The sequence below is a fragment of the Lissotriton helveticus genome, chromosome 8, assembly GCF_964261635.1.
Source record: "Lissotriton helveticus chromosome 8, aLisHel1.1, whole genome shotgun sequence".
Taxonomy (NCBI): domain Eukaryota; kingdom Metazoa; phylum Chordata; class Amphibia; order Caudata; family Salamandridae; genus Lissotriton; species Lissotriton helveticus.
Genome location: NC_136069.1, coordinates 545,604,308 through 545,623,178, shown reverse-complemented (window position 1 = coordinate 545,623,178; position 18,871 = coordinate 545,604,308).

The window sequence follows — 18,871 nt, the reverse complement described above, 5'->3', positions numbered from 1 at the left end:
CAACACATGCCATCACATTGAAATTACCATTATTACGCATGCCGTCACAACTCATGCTATCACAAGAAAATATTACAATTAATTTTGGTAAGTGTTGTTACCTAATTTTTTTTTTGTATTGATTTCGAATTTTTATATCTTTTTTTAAAATGTGGATAGCTTGTGACACTTTTTTCTGGCATGGCATGTCAGGTAAATAGGGGTTTTGGGTGGGACGTGTATTAATACTTGGGTATTCATTTTCATACCCAAGTATTTTGTTGAGTTAATTCTAATTGCCTGATTTTAAACAAGTTGCTAAATATATCTAAAAAAAAATTGAAAGGGTTGCCAGCTTTTCTCTGGCATGGGATGCCAGTGAAATAGGGATTTGGGGTGGGGGAGTGTGTTAATACTTGGATATTAATTTTAGTGCCCAGGTATTAATTTTGTAAGCTTTGCTACTAATTTTAAACAAATTGTAAAACAAATTTAAAAAATATCAATAGGTTTGACACCTTTTTGGGGAAATAGGGGGTTTGGTGCGAACGTGTATTAATATTCAGATCTTAATTTTAATACCTGAGAATTTTTTTTTTACTTTATTAGTAATTTTAAACTAATTTGATAAAAAATGTATGACATATTTACAAGGGTTCGACACATTTTATCTGGCATGAGATGCCAGGGAAATAGGGATTTTGGGTGGGGAAGTGTATTAATACTTGGGTATTGATTTTAATACCCAGGTATACTATGTTTAACCTTTACTAATACATTTAAACTATTTAAAAAAAAATTGCACATTTTTTATGAGGGTTTGACACAATTTTTTGTCGTGAGATGCCAGGGAAATAGGAGTTGTGGGTGGCGATGTGCATTAATATTCAGGTATTATTTTAAGACCCAGGTATATTTTTTTAGCTCTATTACTAATTTTAAACAAAATTCAATACAAAATATTTTGCATTTTCAAAAGGGTTTGACAGCTTTTCTCTGGCATGGGATGCCAGTGAAATAGGGGTTTTGGGTGGGGAGGTGTAATGGTATTTGGGTATTGATTTTAAAATATATTTTTTTTTATGTTTTTTGGTGTGTCACGTTTTTTGAAAAAAAGACAAGTGTATTCATGGATCTTTACAATAAACAAAGGAAGAGAGGTTAATGTCTCTTGTAAGCCACTTAAATGGAGCCTCAAAGACTCGAGAAGTTTAAATACAAGTGACTATGAAAAAACCTGTAAAGATCTTCTGAATGACAACAGGAATTATATCCCATTAATGACTGATCCCTCTACTGACCTGACTAAAAGGATTACCGCTTTAGTCAAACAAGCTGAAGAGAATGGACACATCTCTAAGAATGAAGCAGAATTTCTGAATACCAATGAAAATATCATCCCATATTTTTACACACTACCCAAATTACATAAGAACCGTCTACCACCACCAGGTCGCCCAATAGTATCCGGCATTGGATCACTTCTGGAACCTCTGTCAAAGTTCTGTGACCAATTCTTAAAGCCTTTGGTACAGACAACCCCTTCCTATCTGAGAGATACTAAAAGTCTACTACGTCTCCTGGCAGACATCACATTCGAGGTTAATTCAGTCACGTTAGTGACCCTGGATGTGGAAAGCTTATATACAAGCATCCCCCAGGACGATACCATCAAAGTCCTGGGTAAGGCATTGGACTCAATTGAATGGAATTACCAAACACCGAAAAAATTCATTATTGATTGTGCAACAATAGCACTCAAAGAGAATTTTTTCTCTTTCAAGGACAAGTTGTTCCTTCAATGCTCAGGGACTTCGATGGGTAGTACCTTTGCCCCAAGTGTGGCTGGGCTATATGTGGCGGAGTTTGAAGCCCAACACATCCTTCTCCCAACTGCGAAATTTGGCTCGTCAATGCTTTTGTGGAAACGTTACATTGACGACATCTTGTTGTTATGGACAGGCAGTGAGACTAATCTGGAAGCCTTTTTGGTGTGGATCAATACCCTAGATAACAATTTAAGATTTACCAACACCACAAGTAAAACTGACATTGTCTTCTTGGATCTACTAATCACGATATCTGGCACTTGTCTAACCACTAAAACTCATCATAAACCAACAGCAAAGTACAATCTATTAGAATTCAGTAGCTTTCATCCACGCCCCCTAAAAGAGAACCTGCCTTATGGGCAATACCTCAGGTTAAGGCGTAATTGTAGTAGCATTACTGACTTCAAAGAACAAGCCTCGAGTCTAACTGAAAAACTAAAAGACAGAGGATATCCTCCGGCAATCCTTAACAAGGGTTTTAAGAGAGTGAGAAATCAGCCGAGAGAAGTCTTGCTAGAAGAAAAAACCAACAGCCAAGACTTGGTACCACTCACTTGTGTGACAACATTTAATGGGCTGTCGAACTATATGAAAAAAACCATAAACAAGCATTGGAGTATCATAAAATCAGCAAAAAAAGACTGGGAAAAACCAATGTTTTCTTTCAAAAAAGGCCGGAGCATAAGAGATGCTCTGGTTCACACTCGCCCGAAACAGAAAAATGACCCTCATACACCCTCAGTCACTACGGCATGGGGCCTTCCCCCCATTACAGGGCATTATCCCTGCTCAGACTGTAGCATATGTCACCTAACAGAAACTTCAAAATCACTTTCATTGGAAACAGGAAAAATCTGGACACAAGTTGCACACACCAACTGCAACTCAAACAACGTAATATACTTGATAACATGTCCCTGTTCCTTACGTTACATCGGAATGACAACAAGAAAAGTGAAACAGCGCATTGGTGAGCATCGGAGTAATATCCGATGTAAAAAAGCTACAACTAAACTGAGCCGACACTATTTGGAACATAACCATACCCCAAATGATATGAAATGGACAATAATTGAAAAAATTACTGGTACCACAAACATCACTAGCAGGCTCTTTGAGAAAGAACAGCGGTGGGTGTACCGTCTAGGTACCAACATCATTGGGCTCAATGATGATATTCCGTGGAATACAGTACTAAACTGATGGACCCCGGCATCTTAATGAATACTAGGTCATGAACAATTCCTGAAAAAATTTGACATGAAATAATTTTTTTATTTTTTCTAAAATAAGAGAAAACTATGAGAAATGAGTACCTAATAAGACCCGTCTGACCAGTAAGCGCACAAGAAATTACCACTCTGTTGCTGAATAAAAGGACTTTTGGAACATCACTATTCAGTAAACTTCATGTTGACTCTGCGCTCCCACCTACATTAATATTTGCAGATCTGAACTAAAACGAATGAAGCCCATACATAATCACTTCCACTCATGACAACAACGATTGTATTTCGAATAGCCACAGGCATTTAATTCTTACATGCCGTCTTGTTGACATTCTCGCAATCAGTGATTGGCCTATTCATTCAAGCCTCCCTTTGGAGACACAATGTAATTTCCCACACGAGCGCAACCAAGCCTCGTTTTCCCCAAGCCTCACGAGCGCAACCATGCCTCGCTTTCGTTGAACCCCGCCCACAGGGAAGCACAGCCCGACCTCGGTCTGGTGCAGCCACGCCCACCCGGAAGAGCGCCAACAACGTTACACAGCCTTTATAAACATCCTCACCGGCCCCGTTCCCTATCGTCGGGGTCCGGTTGAGGAAATACGAGGTGTACAAGCGGGCTGCGAGTGCTGAGGGCGTGAGTAATGCTGCAATGACGATCGGACAATACCACGCAATTAAGCTAAGTTGAACGCGATTCCGAATGTTTCTAGCCTATTTTCTTTTTTCTTAGGATGTGCCAGGGACACTCCAACCCCCCTCCTGAGACCCATGGTGCAGATAGCGCCTAACTTTAAAGTGAGATATGTTCCTTTATATCAAACTGATGTGTGTGGGTCACTGACTCTTTGTCCATTGATCCTCTGAAACACCCACACCACGTGATTTTAATCCCCTGCAAGCCATTCACGGCTTTTTTAAATCACCATCGTCACTACACTTCCCAGAATTAGATTTATCATCCCTAGAGGGTATGCGGATGGTGTTTAATTCTAGCAGTTAGTCTGGGAACACAATTGCTGCCACTTACTTGGAGCACCCTGAACGGAAAGGCGCTATGGCATAGCTTTACAAATAATTGTTTGTTTGTCTTATATGTCTGTCCGTCTTCTTGTTCCACAGGTGCCTAGACACTCCATAACTAGGAGTGATTTTTCGGAATGAGCAATTGCTCTTCCTATTTTTATGCACTTTAAACACTTTTTTTCATTTTCACTTTCACGTCCCCAGGTTAGGGTGGACGATTAGAGAGTCCATACCGCCGGGGTTTAACATTGTCCTGATGAATGCCTAGGTAAATTTAAACCAACACTAAGGCTGAAACATGTTGACTAAGTTATCTCTGAATTAAACCATCCATTACCTTGGCTTTATAATTCAGACACATAGAACTCTTTTTACTGTGTGCTAGGGATCATTAATAAAAATTTTTGTAGATACCCTTCAGACACTTTTAAAGTTTAATTTAACCCTCCAACACACCCATCACACAATACCAGCTCCGCAGTCTCCTGGCGTCGCAGCACACCGAAGAGGCATTAGGTCTCTTCGGTGGGGCCCGATGATGAAGCATGACATTGACTAGGTCGGTGTGTGAGGGCTTTCTTTTCAAACCCAAATAGGGTGTGAACTTCTCGAGTCTTTGAGGCTCCATTTAAGTGGCTTACAAGAGACATTAACCTCTCTTCCTTTGTTTATTGTCATATCACTGGGGATTAAGAGAGTGTTCCTGTAATTCCCTACCTCTCCCATTGTTTTTTGTTCATGGATCTTTAACCACGTGGGATTTTGGACTACCCAGATGGGATGGTTTGCCAGAACACAACTCATGGTAATTTTAGAGTACGTTTGTTAATGCTTTTTTTGCTGTGTGACTGTTTTTGAAGCATTTGAACGTTTGGGTTTTGATTTCTTAATGCTGGATTTGTTGTCGCGTTTTTGGCAATCATATTTTCTTTTGGGTTTTTTGGGGTTTTTTTGGGGGTGATTTTTTTAGTTTAAACAGATTCAGATGGAACATTTGATCTGCAAATAAATATGGATATGTCAATCTGTGACTTTTTTATAGTTATGCACGTGCTTTGAATCGGATTGTGGATTATGGTTACACAGTTTGGATATTTGGGGAGCTGCAGACTCTTTCTTGACTTTGGATTTTTATAGAAGAACAAGGGTCGAAAAATGAAGACAACTGAAGGTAATATCTATTATTTCTAATGTTTTTAATTTTTAATTTCAAAAATAACAAAACAGGCAAGTAAGATAGAACAGGTGTTAGTAATAGTTAGAAATATAGTATGTGTGCAGTATTGTCTAGGTAGTCTGGAGCCACCATCAACAAAAACTGTTGGATTGGTCCCAATAGTCTCTTGGACATTTCTTTTGTTCTTTTTTTAAATTCATGGGTTCAGACTACCAGTCGATTTTTGCGCTATTCTCATTTCTTGGAAACTTTGCTTCTTCTTCAAAAAAAATGAAAAAATAATAAAAGTAAGGGTGTGGTTTTCCAATCGATTCATTAAAGAAGTGGTGCCATTTCTCTATAGCATTGTTGATATTTGCTCCTCCACCTAAGCAGGTTGTGTAACAGTTCCACTACTTGACAGGAAACCTCAGATTCCTTCTGTGATCCGACCTGCTCAGATGGCCAATCCAAGTGTCTTTGAGTAATTTAGTAAGGTGCCAAATTTGTTTTCATTTATAGTAAAATAGTCTGAGTCAGTAATTGATGTGTAGTATTCATTCACACAGTCAGGAGGAACAAAGCACCTGGCGGTTAGTTTTTTTTTAATTCTAATTGCAGTTTACTGTCTGATATGTAATCCTCAACTAAGCATGCTTTTTCAATTTTTCACCAATATGCCTGTGAAAAGTAAAAAAAATCCTTGAATTTAGGTGTCTGGATACATTTTACTAATGGTGCTAATCAGTGATATTTTGAAATCAATTATTACATTTCTAGGGCTTTTGTTCTATGTGTTACATTTTAGCACTGTTAAAAGTTCAGTGTATGGTAGGTTTACTTATCAGGGGTAAACTGTACACTAAGGGAACTACAGTGCTATTAATGTAGGCATGGATAGTGTATATTTCGCTCAAAGGATGGGGTATGGAATTAAACGTCTCTTCCATCATCCAAAGTATCACTACTATCAATTTTGGAAGATTACGGTGTGTGCTAAAGAATAATATTCTTTTTTGAGAGTTTTTGTTGTTGTGCAATAGAAATGTTTCATTGGATACAGTGACAGTTAATTCTGGAGGAATGTTGACATCAATGTATGTTTGGAATGTTACACGCTGGGGGTTACTTGCCTGTTTTTTCCTTAGGGATTGTAGGCATAGAACAAGCTACATGCATAGGAATGTTTTGAGATACCTCCCTCAAAACGTAGCCACATGGTTCATTGGCGGTGCATGCAAGGTCTTTCATTTGATGAATGTTTGTTCTAACCTCTAGCTCCATTACAGAGGCAGTGTAGGTATGCTCTGTGGTCCTTTCAACAGTATCTCCAAGAGTAACTGCTCTGCCTGCGAAATAGGATGAGTAATATTGCACATACCTCCAATGGCTTCTTGGCTCAGTTAGTCTCTCCTTACCAAAAAAGATAGCCACCATACTTTAGGTGATGATTTTCTCTTTGCAAAATAAGATAGCTGGCTTGTCTTCTTGATGCCATTATGTTGAGTTCTGTAAAAGAAGATTGAAAAAGAGTTTCTGTGTTATTGCTTTTTATATGAATTTTTTCAACTTCAAAGAAAATCTTTTTATTTTTATATGTTTGTTTGTTGACATTTCTGAAATCATGTTTTACATTCTATTGCCTTTGTTATGTGCTTATCAAGTATGGCATTGTTTATTGATTACAACCTGTAAAGAAACTGGTTAATAATATTTTAGGTTGCCCATTGAGTGTACAAGAACATGTTGATAATTTTTTGCCTTGATTTTCAGTTTTCCAGGTTTGATTGTATAGTATGTGTTTTAGTTGGTTCCTTTGAAAATAGAAATAGTTATTTTTATTTGTAATTGTAGTTTGCCTCACCTTAATAAACCTGCTTGGTTTGATTGTTTCTACTTTTGCTAGTTTTGATTTTTTTTGTCAACTGAAGCAAGCACCCTGTGGACTTAGAATAGTAATTTTGCCCTCACCACTGACCAGCTCCTTCACTGAGTAAAGCATTCTATGGAACTAGAATAGTATTTGTGCCCCCAACAACTGACCAGTGCCTTCCCTGAGGCAAGCACCTTGGAGAGTTAGAAGAGTAAGTTTGCCCCCACCACTGACCAGCACCTTCCCTGAGGCAAGCACCCTGCAGAGTTAGTATCGTAATTTTGACTCCACCACTGTACAGCACCTTTCCTGAAGCAAGCACCCTGCAGAGTTAGAATAGTAATTCTACCCCACCACTGACCAGCACTATCCCTGAAGCATGCACCATGTGGAGTTAGTATAGTAATTTGACCCCACCACTGACCAACAGCTTCCCTGAGGCAAGCACAATGAGGAGTTTGAATTTTAACTTTGCCTCCACCATTGACCAGCAACTTTCCTGAAGCAAGCCCCCTGCAGAGTTAGAATAGTAATTCTTCCCCCCACCACAGACCAGCACCATCCCTGAAGTATGAACCCTGCAGAGTTAGAAGAGTAAGTTTGCCCCCACCACTGACCAGCACCTTCCCTGAGGCAAGCACCCTGCAGAGTTAGTATCGTAATTTTGACTCCACCACTGTACAGCACCTTTCCTGAAGCAAGCACCCTGCAGAGTTAGAATAGTAATTCTACCCCACCACTGACCAGCACTATCCCTGAAGCATGCACCATGTGGAGTTAGTATAGTAATTTGACCCCACCACTGACCAACAGCTTCCCTGAGGCAAGCACAATGAGGAGTTTGAATTTTAACTTTGCCTCCACCATTGACCAGCAACTTTCCTGAAGCAAGCCCCCTGCAGAGTTAGAATAGTAATTCTTCCCCCCACCACAGACCAGCACCATCCCTGAAGTATGAACCCTGCAGAGTTAGTATAGTAATTTGATCCTACCACTTAGCAGCACCTTCCCTGAGTCAAGCACCCTGTTGGCTTAGAATAGTAATTTTGCCACCCAGTGCAGCTCCTTCACTGAGTAAAGAACCTAAGCAGCTAGAATAGTAGTTCTGCCCCCCACAACTGACCAGTACCGTCTCTGAGTCAAGCACATTGCGGAGTTGGAATAATACTTTTGTCCCATACCACTGACCAGCACCTTCCCTGATGCATGCATCCTGTGGAGTTAGAATAGTAATTATGGCACCCACCACTGACCAGCAACTTCCCTGTAACATAAACCCTGCAGAGTTAGAATAGTAATTTTGCCCACCCACTTACCAGCACCTTCCCAGAGTCAAGCAACCTGCAGAGTTAGAATAGTAAATTTGTCCCACCACTGACCAGCATCATCCCTGAAGTATGCACCCTGCAGAGTTAGTATAGTAATTTGACCCCATCACTGACCAGCATCTTCCCTGAGGCAAGCAGTAAGTTTGCAGTCCACCGCTGACCAGCTCCTTCACTGAGTAAAGCACCCTAAGCAGTTTGAATGGTATTTTTCCTCCCCAAAACTGACCAGTACCTTCCCTGAGTCAAGCACCTTGCAGAGTTGGAATAAGAATTTTGTCCCACACCACTGACCAGCACCTTCCCTGAAGCTTGCATCCTGTGAAACTAGAACAGTAATTTTGCCCCCACCGCTGACCAACAACTTCCCTGTAGCATGCACCCTGCGGAGTTAGAATAGTGATTTTGCCACCCACCACTGACCAGCTCATTCCCTGAGTCAAGCACCCTGCAGAGTTAAAATAGTAATGTTGCCCCCCACCATTGACCAGCACCATCCCTGAAGTATGCACCCTGTGGAGTTAGTATGGTAATTTGACCCAACCACTGAGCATCACCTACTCTGAGGCAAGCACCCTGTGGACATAGAACATTATTTTTGTCCCCCACCGCTGACCAGCTCCTTCCCTGAAGCATGCACCCTGAGGAGTTAGAATAGGAATTTTGCCCCCCACTGACCAGCACATTCCCTGAGTCAAGCACCCTGCAGAGTTAGAATAGTAATTTTGCCCCCCAGCACTCACCAGCACCTTCCCTGAGGCAAGCACCCTGTGGTGTTAGAATCGAAATGTTGCCCCCACCACTGACCAGCACCTTCCCTGAAGCATGTACCCTGTGGAGTTAGAATAGTAATGTTGAGCCCACTGTTGACCAGCACCTTCCCTGAGGAAAGTAACCTGTGGAGTTAGAATAGTACTTTTGCCACCAACCACTGACCAGCTGTCTGTCCATGTTTTTCTACTTTTCATCTGCCTATCCAAGTTTATTTTTTTGTTCAAACATTAAAAAAATTAAAAGAATGTGTTATAATAAAATCCGTTTAAGAATTTACAAATGTTAAATTAGACTTTGACATTTTTTTTCACTTATTTACAATCAATTTTAATTAAAATATTCACTTAATTTAGTTAGAGAAGGAGAAATCTATCGCTGGATGTTTTCCACAAACTGTGAAAATATTAAAAGTCTTGGTTTTATTTTAGTCTTGAAAATGTATTGTTTTCTAACTAATTGTGCTTCATGTTTGACGTAAATTTACTTTAGTCAATAGATGCCAGTGTTTCAAGTCGAAGGTGGCAGTTTTCTCCTCCAACTGCAGATGCATGTGGTTACCAGAAAAGTTTGAGCACCACTGAGGACACAGTGGTGGTCAACTTAATTCATATGTTTGGTAGGGGGAAATGAAAATTTAAAAGAAAATATGTTTCAAAAATGATTTTTCCTCAGATTCATACCTCACAGGATGTATATTTATAATGTTGTGTGTGAAGGTATGGTTTTTATGTTCCGTCTTAGAATGGACACCAATTTTCTCTTTCTTTGATTGTCGTGTATGCCTTGTATGTGGATGCTGCTATTAAAAATTATATTGTTTTTTTATTTTTTAAATATGCTATCTACTTCAATGTGAAATATTTTTTGAGGGTAAGTGAATAATTAAAAAATATATATACAATAATTAATATCCAGGTATTAAAATAAATACCAAGCATACACATGAATACCTGGGTATTAAAACACTCCCCCACCCAAAACCCCTGATTCGCTTGCATCCCATCCCAGAGGGTGGGCAACAAAAGAAAAAACTATATTTATATTATAAATTACTTTCCATTATGCATTGTAATGGTTTGCGTTGCGCTAGTATGTGTAGTGATGGTATGCGTTGCAGTGGTAATTTCAATGCATCCCTATCTACATGTGTTGTAATGGCATGCGTTGTAAAAAAAAAAAGCACTGACCAGCACCTGCCCTGAGGCAAGCACCCTGCAGCGTTAGAATAGTAATTTTGGCCCCCACCACTGCCCATCACCTTCCCTGATTCAAGCACCCTGTGGAGTTCCAATAGTAAATGCCCAGCTCCTTCACTGAGTATAGCACCCTACACAGCTAGAATAATATTTTTACCTCCGACAACTGACGAGTACCTTCTCTGAGTCAAGCACCTTGCAGAGTTGGAATAATAATTTTGCCCCACACCACTGACCAGCACCTTCCCTGAAATATGCATCTTGTAGAGTTAGAATAGTAATTTTGCATCCCCCGCCACTGACCAGTACCACCCCTGAAACATGCACCCTGCAGAGTTAGAATAGTCATTTTGTCCCCCACCACTGACCATCACCTTCTCTGAGGCAAGCACTCTGCAGAGTTATAATACTAATTCTGCCCCTCACCACTGCCTCTCTATGTTTTCTTAATGTTCCTCTGCCTATCCAAGTTTATCTTGGTGTTAAAAAATTTAAAAATATGATTAATTTTGGCGATTTTTTAAAATTAAAACAATATACTACAATAGAAATCGTTTACAAATTTACAAATCTTAAATTAGACTTTTACATTATTTTTTCATTTAATTTACAATCAGTTTCATTTGAAATATTCACTTAATTTAGTTAGATAAGGGGAAAACTATTGCTGGATGTTTTCCATGATCTGTGAAAAATCATTGTTTTACTTTAGTTTTCGCAATTAATTGTTTTCTAACTAATTGTGCTTCATGTTTGATGCACATTTACTTTAGTCAATAGATGGCATTGCTTCAAGTCGAAAGTGGCAGTTTTCTCCTCCAACTCCAGATGCATGTGGTTACCAGGAAAATCTGAGCACCACTAAGGACAAAATGGTGGTCGTCTTCATTTATACATTTGGAAGGGGTATACAAAATTTTAAAAGAAAATATGTTTCAAAAAATGTTTTCTTTGTGATTCAGAACCTGACAGGGTGTATATTATAATGTTTTGTGTGAGGTTTGGTTTTTATGTTTTGTCTTAGAGTGGCAGCCATTTTGAGTAGAGGATGGCTTGTCTGCTGTAGTGGAAATAGTCGAAGGACACCAATTTTCTCTTCCTTTGCATGCCGTGTATGCCTTGTATTTGGATGCTGCTATTAAAAATGGTTGTTCTTTTTTTTTGTGTTGTATATCTGCGTCAATGTGAAATATTTTGAGGGAAGTGAATAATTTAACAAAATATATATATTAATTGACATCCAGGTATTAGAAAAATGAATACCCGGTTATTAATAAACTCCCCCACCCAAAACTCCTTTTTCCCTTGCATCCCATCCCAGAGGGTGGGTGACAAAAGAAAAAAACAATATTTATATTGTAAATGACTTTCCATTATGTGTAGTAATGGCATGCGTTGTGCTAGTATGTGTAGTGATGGTATGCGTTGCAGTGGTAGTTTCAATGCATCCCTATCTACATGTGTTGTAATGGCATGCGATGTAAAAACATGCAAAGTAATGGTAGTCGCGTTAAAAAAACTGGGTTGTTAAATGAAGCATTGCAAAAATATACTTTTAACGTCATATATTCCGTAACATGTCAGTCAGTCAAACTCTTCTTTCTAGGGAGGAGACACAACCGGGTTCTTCTGTCTCTCCTGGCATGAATGATTTACTGACAGGACAAAGTTCAGAGCCAGCTACAGCTTGACTTGACTCAAAAAAGCTGCTATTTATGTAATCATCCATTCACCTCCTTTTATACTGTAGGGTCAGTGATACAGAGTTTGAAGGAGCCTTTGCTGTCAGAAACTGATTTAGAAAGACCCTCACCCATTTACTCCTATGGTTAAAAATGTGAATGACATTAGCGTTCTGCAACTATCTGGGGAGGTAATTTAAAAAGGCAAAGTCAATGGAAGTGAACAATGTTTAAACGCTTTTATTTTTATCAAGTACTTGAATTCATTTGCGCGTTAAGACATTAATTGTTCATGGTGATCACAACTGGTGTTCAGTTTTTACCTCTCTATTAAAAAATAAGAACTTAACAAAACAGCAGCACCAGGTAAAGATTATGTGCACAAATTGTTACACCCTACAAACATATTTTCCCGTTATTCTCATCTAGAATCATGAAATACTAAAAAAACTTACCGAATATTTACTTTATCACGATGTTGTTTAACTTAGTGTGCGTAATCAATCCAGGACGACTTTGACAGGGTATAGAAAGCATGTGATTACTAAATATGGGAGACGATTGTTCTAAAATTACTTTAATGTATTTAGATGTGAGAAATTTAACGAAAGACCAAGGGGCATATTATCAAGAACGGCGATAACGTTATCGCCGCTTTAGCAGCAGGAAACTGTAGCTAAAGCGTTGAGAAGGGGTTTGATAATATGCCCTAGAGAATTCCAATAGAAACCCAGGTTATGGTGTGAAGCGCCACAAACCTGGGCTTCTATTGGAATTCTCTAGGGCATATATCAAGCCCCTTTTTGCCACTTTAGCGGCAGTTTCCTGCCGCTAAAGCGGCGATAATGTTATCTCCGTTCTTGATAATATGGCCCCAAGAGTTAACAATAGTTTAATAGCATTGCAAGATATCTTAACCACCCCGAAAAAACCGGGTGGAAGTTTACAAGTCCCAGGCACCACTTTTGCGTCACTTTTCCCTTGTTAAAAATTATGGAAAAGTGGCGCAAGGGCCTTGTAAATCTGCCCCCTGATACATTGTTTTAGTCATAAGGTTCTCTTCCACCAAATTTTCAAAACATTTGGCAGATCTCAGGGCAGAAGACGTATATACCAATTGAATGTACACGAATATTAAAGTTGTAAGAACTTTTATGTGCTTCCTCTAGCAAACAAAATATGTGTTGATTTAAAAACGCGAAGAATGCCTCTTCAAAGAGTTAAACACAAAGCATGAAAATGCATCATACCGTATGACTCTTAATATTTAATCAAATTATACCAATTACTTATGAAGAAAGTAGACAAATTAAAAGGTGTCAAGAAATGTAAGAAATGCAATTTTCATGACAATGTAAGAGATAAGTGGTTGCACGCTACTAACACAGCAATTTCGTGGATGAAACCAATCAACACTTTCTGTATGGATTATGCTCGGTATGGATATGAACTAATTAGAGTCAGTGGTAAAAGTCATCCACGTTTTAGATTAAAAAATTACTGTTGAAAAACGACTTCAAAATACTGCTTTGAAGCTTGCTTGTATATGCACACCTTAAGTGAAGTATTTTGCTCTTAAGTTTGGATTGATAAGCCATAATAAAACTGATTTTTAGATATCTCAAGTTACTTTAAAAAACTGCGTTTAGATTTTCAGAAACACAGAGAGGCCATGTCACCATCTACACAATGGGTGCTTGTGACACCGCCTTGTGCCGTGTGCCACCGCTAGGCTCGGTATGCCAGTGTGAGTTCTGGAACTTTGCCTCTGCCTCATCTGGCATCTATGACCACGGGCTTCCAAAATGTGTTATCTTATTCGCTGGCAGGCCAGAAAAGGAAAAACGTATGCCAGAGAGACGGCCGTGAAAAGTACAGAGGTTCTTATGTATATAGACCGTCAGATATGTGGCGGATGACCCTCGGACATCAGTTTCCACCCGCAGAGGCAGATGAGTTGAACCCAGAGCTTTCCCCACCTCTTATTGGGGCCGGTGAAGTACAGATTTGGTGGAAGGGGCACCCACCGTTTCTGGTGCTGCCCTGCGTCTGCCAAAGTCTAAATGACCCGCATGATTTCCTGAATAGGAATTAAGAGGGCTTGTGTCTGAATCAACAGTGTGGAAACCATTGTGAAGGTTAACTCACAAGTAAGCATACAATATGTTATTTATCCTGTATGTACGCATTCAGCCTGATTTTATTTTTGATTCTGCATGTATATATTGATGCTACCATTTTTTTCTGTTTATATGTTTGCTCCTGTACCATATCACTTCTGCTCAGCAATTACATTTTTATCATGTTTATGTTTTTACAAATTGATGTTTCTATTCTTATCTGCCCAGTTTCTATAAGACATTGCATTTTCTTTGCAGGGATCGGATATGTTATATTTTTTCTTTCCCCGTTGCTGTTTTTCTCCTGTTCCTAATTGGGTGACCAATTCAGGACAGTGAGTGTGAAAATTCAGGACAAACAGTCAAATTCAGGTCAAAATTCACGACAGAAGGTCAAAATTCGAGACAAATCTTCGGGGGAAAAAGGTACGTTTTATCAGAGGAGACATCAGAGGAGGCCGCACAATAGTATACAAGTAAGTAAATAGGCAACCAACATAAGTACAAGTCAAAATAATTTTATATTAGGTTGAGACACCGTGCACTTCACGTTTTTCGGAATGCGTGCAGCTTTGAGTAACTGTGCAGGTCTTTTAGTGGTATTTCATTTGACATAATAATGTTGAAGCTCTAGGTAAGGGCAAATCTATCACTTTGGAGGCAACGGCAGTTATAAACAATAAAACAATTGATAAAAGCATCCTCCTTAATATTTTGCAATGAAACTTTTATAAACATCTTTTATCAACCAATCTTCCCCAAGGGATTTCACCTACAGTACTCCAGGAAATCAAGACCTTTTGTTTGCTCTCTTTCCTTCTAATTGTGGATAAACAGCGCTGATATGCTACCTTGATCTTGAAGCTATTTGGGTCAGTTGGATTTGCTGAAACCTCGACCTGGGTCAAGGCCAACATTCTCCCCGGCAGCTCCGCCTTCCACGCCACAGAGCCTGAGACCAGAACGCCTCCCCGGTGTAGGGTTCGCCACGCGGCCCTCTCCCGCGCTGAGGACAGCAAAAGTGCTCCCTCCTCACACCGCTGCTGCTTGCTCCTTCTGCCCCTGCTGTAACGTTTTTTAATTCTATTTTCCGCTGCTTGCGTAATTTATTTAATTTTCACTTTTTTCCTGACTCCATTGGTTTCCCGCCGCTGCTGTCCCTGCGGCCCCTCCCCTGACTCATCCCCACTCCTGCCTCCCCACCTCGAGTCCTGCCCCCAACTCTAGCCCCACCCGCTCCCCTACTTAATGGTGGTCGCGTAGCAGGCGCGCCGCTGGCACGCCAAAGGCGTCACAAAGGCAAGCCCGTCTGCGCCCATCCGTGACCCGACCACGACCAGCGCCTGGAACCCTGGACCTCCGCACCGCCAATACTACGACCCAACAGCACTCCACGCACTCAACCCAGGCCGCAACAACAACTGCAAAGTAGCATCGCCGGCCGACACCCACGGACACTTAATCTGCCACCTCTGCCATCAAATCTTACAGCACTGCCAGGAACAAAGACCCAGGGCAACTCAACCGCACGAACACAACCAAAACCGAAGACCCTGCAATGCATAGTCCTCAACGTCCAATCCCTCCACAAATAAGCCACCGAAATCTGGGACCTCATCGACAGCACCACCCTGGATGTCGCGTTCTTTACCGAAACCTGGAACAGCAGCACCTCGGGACCAGACATCGCCATCGCCATTCCCCAAGGGTATAAGATCTCCAGAAAGGACTGCCACACCCGCCCAGGAGAAGGAACCGCAATCGTCCACAAATCCACCCTCTGCTGAGCACACTCCCCGTCGATTCCACAGACAAGATGGAACATCTACACTTAAAAGATACAGCCCAACCCCACCACCACCCTCTGAGGAACCCATATCTATCGACACCCCGGACCTCGTGGACCATTCACCAACTCCATCATGGACATCATCTCCCATGCCATCGCATCCACCAACTAAACCCTGCTGTGAGACCTCAAATTTTACATCGACAACCAACTGGGCCCCAACACCACATCCCTCCTACACAACCTCCACAACATTGGAATCCGCCAAATCTTGACCAAACCCACGCACTCAACAAGACACACCCTCAACCCCCTCTTCACAACAGGAAACTCCATCACCTTCAGCCACACCACCGAACTCCCATGGACTGACCACTGATGCGTCCACTTCACCTTCAGAACACCCATCACCCAAGTTATCGAGAAAGTAATCAACAGCCAACTCACCACATTCATTGAAGAGTACAACATCCTCGACTCCTCCCAATCCGGCTTCAGAAAAACCACAGTACGAAAACCACCTTCCTAGCCGCAACAGATGACATCTGCACCCTACTGGACAAAGGAGAAACAATAGCCCTCATCCTCCTTGACCTCTCAGCGGCATTCAACACAGTCTCCCACCACACCCTATTACGCAGACTTCGTGACGCAGGGAACCAAGGCAAGGCAAGGCCCTCGTCCTTCCTCTCTGGCAGAAGGCAGCGGGTCAGACTCCCCCTTTTCCTCTCAGACCCCACACCGACCACCTGTGGAGTTCCTCAGGGGTCCTCCCTCAGCCGGACGCTCTTCAACATCTACATGGCTCCCCTCGCCCTCATTGGCAAAACCTACTGACTCAACATTGTGTCATACGCAGACGACACCCAACTCATTCTCTCCCCCTCCAAGAAACCCAACACTGCCTGATACAACATTTGAGAAGGCATAGAAGCCATCGCCAAATGGATTTAAAGCAGCTGCCTACAGTTGAACACCAACAAGAAGGAAGTACTCTTCATGGGCCCTAACCCTAATGGCTGGAACAACACCTGGTAGCCCCCCGCCCTAGATAACCCGCCCACCCCCACAGACCACGCACGCTACCTGGGAATCATCCTGGACTCCAAACTCAAAATGGACCGGCAGATCAACTCAGTCTTGTCCTCCTGCTTCCACACCCTCCTACGTAAGACCTTCAAATGGATCCCTCTTGAACACGGAAAGACAGTCAAACACGCCCTGGTCACCAGAAGACTCGCATACGGCAAAGCACTCTACACCAGAATGAACAAAAACCCCATCACAAGCTACAGAACATCCAGAATGCCACAGCAAGACTGGTCCTCAACCTGCCTAAACACTGCCACATCTCCCAGCACTTGCACACACTCCACGGGCTCCCCATTGAGGCATGGGTCACCTTCAAGATGGTCACTCACGCACACAATGCCCTCCACGACACCGGACCAGCATACCTGAACATCCAACTTAAATTCCACGCACCCCAAAGGACCCTACAATCAGCCCAGCTCTACTACGGCATAGGCTCACGGCCAAGAAAAACCAGATCGGGAGGCGGCTCCTTCTCCCTCCTCATGGCCAAGGCCTGGAACGCCCTTCTGCTCCACCTCAGACGGACAACATAGCTTCCCATCTTTGTAAGAGAGTCCAAGACCTGGTTCTTCAATGGACCCACTCCCTGAAGGACTGGAACATGCATCCTTCCACCCACAACGCCTTGAGACCCTTACGGTGAGTAGTCGCAAACGCTTGATTAATTGATTGACTGAAACTTTCAGTGATAGGACAACTTGGCCGAAGAATAATGTAAGAAGAGAATGTTGGCAGTAGGTTTACATGCAATTGTGAAATGGCACGTAAACTATGAAATGGATATGAAGGTCATGGGGCAGAGAAATATACTGGATCATCAGGTAGAGAAATGGCACTTGTTGGTGGAAAATTTTTTGCATTACCTTTTAGATGCAGAATTAAATATGTAAATAAAGTAGCCCTTCTGTAAACCGATACCATTCAGATGATTCAAAATTGTGTATGTGTCTCAATCTGTTATGCTTGTGACTTGCTTTCAAACCAGTGGAGATCTTTTTTGTTGCTTCCCTTAGTATACAACATCTGTGAGATAGCATGCCTTCTCACATTCAAGTTCACAACATATCACTACATTGCCTCATTTAAAGTAGGACATAGCCACAAGAAGCAAGTCTGGGAGATCAATGAAGTGGGGGCATGGGCATTGAGCCAACATAGCAAACATCTTGAGATGAGCTCCCGCACTTGGAGTTACAACAGAAAGAAGAAAACTTTCACTTCAGGCAGCATAACATGAACTCTAGCAATTAACACCCATTTTGCATTCAAGCAGCCTTTACATGCGCAGATTAACTACTTGCCTGCATTTCCATTTCTTTGAGCAGCCCGGCTCCCTGGCTGCCCCTCCCTCTGAATCACTGCACAGGAGACCCCCTCCCTTCTGGTGGGCCATCTCATCTTCTGAACATTTGTCCGTTAGCACCAAGGCTGAAATGATGGACAAATGCCGTCCGTGGAAACTTCCTTCACGGACAATGGAAATTATGGTAAATTCACAGACAGTCTGTGAAAATTACTGATGGTTGGTCACCCTAGTTCCTAATAGCATATTAAACACTACGCTACGCCTTGTGCCACTGCGGGTGCCATTATCTTTCTTCTGGTACCATTCGGGCATTCGTATGGGATGCCAGCTCTATTTGAAAATTTAGCCATGACACCTATTTAATTAATTGAATAACAGTTGTTTACACTACCTATCCTTGAATCAGCGATATTATACTATTTTTGATTATCCTTTGTATAAAAAAGCAGCAACATTTTCAAGAAAAATAATAACACCAAACCAATTCAA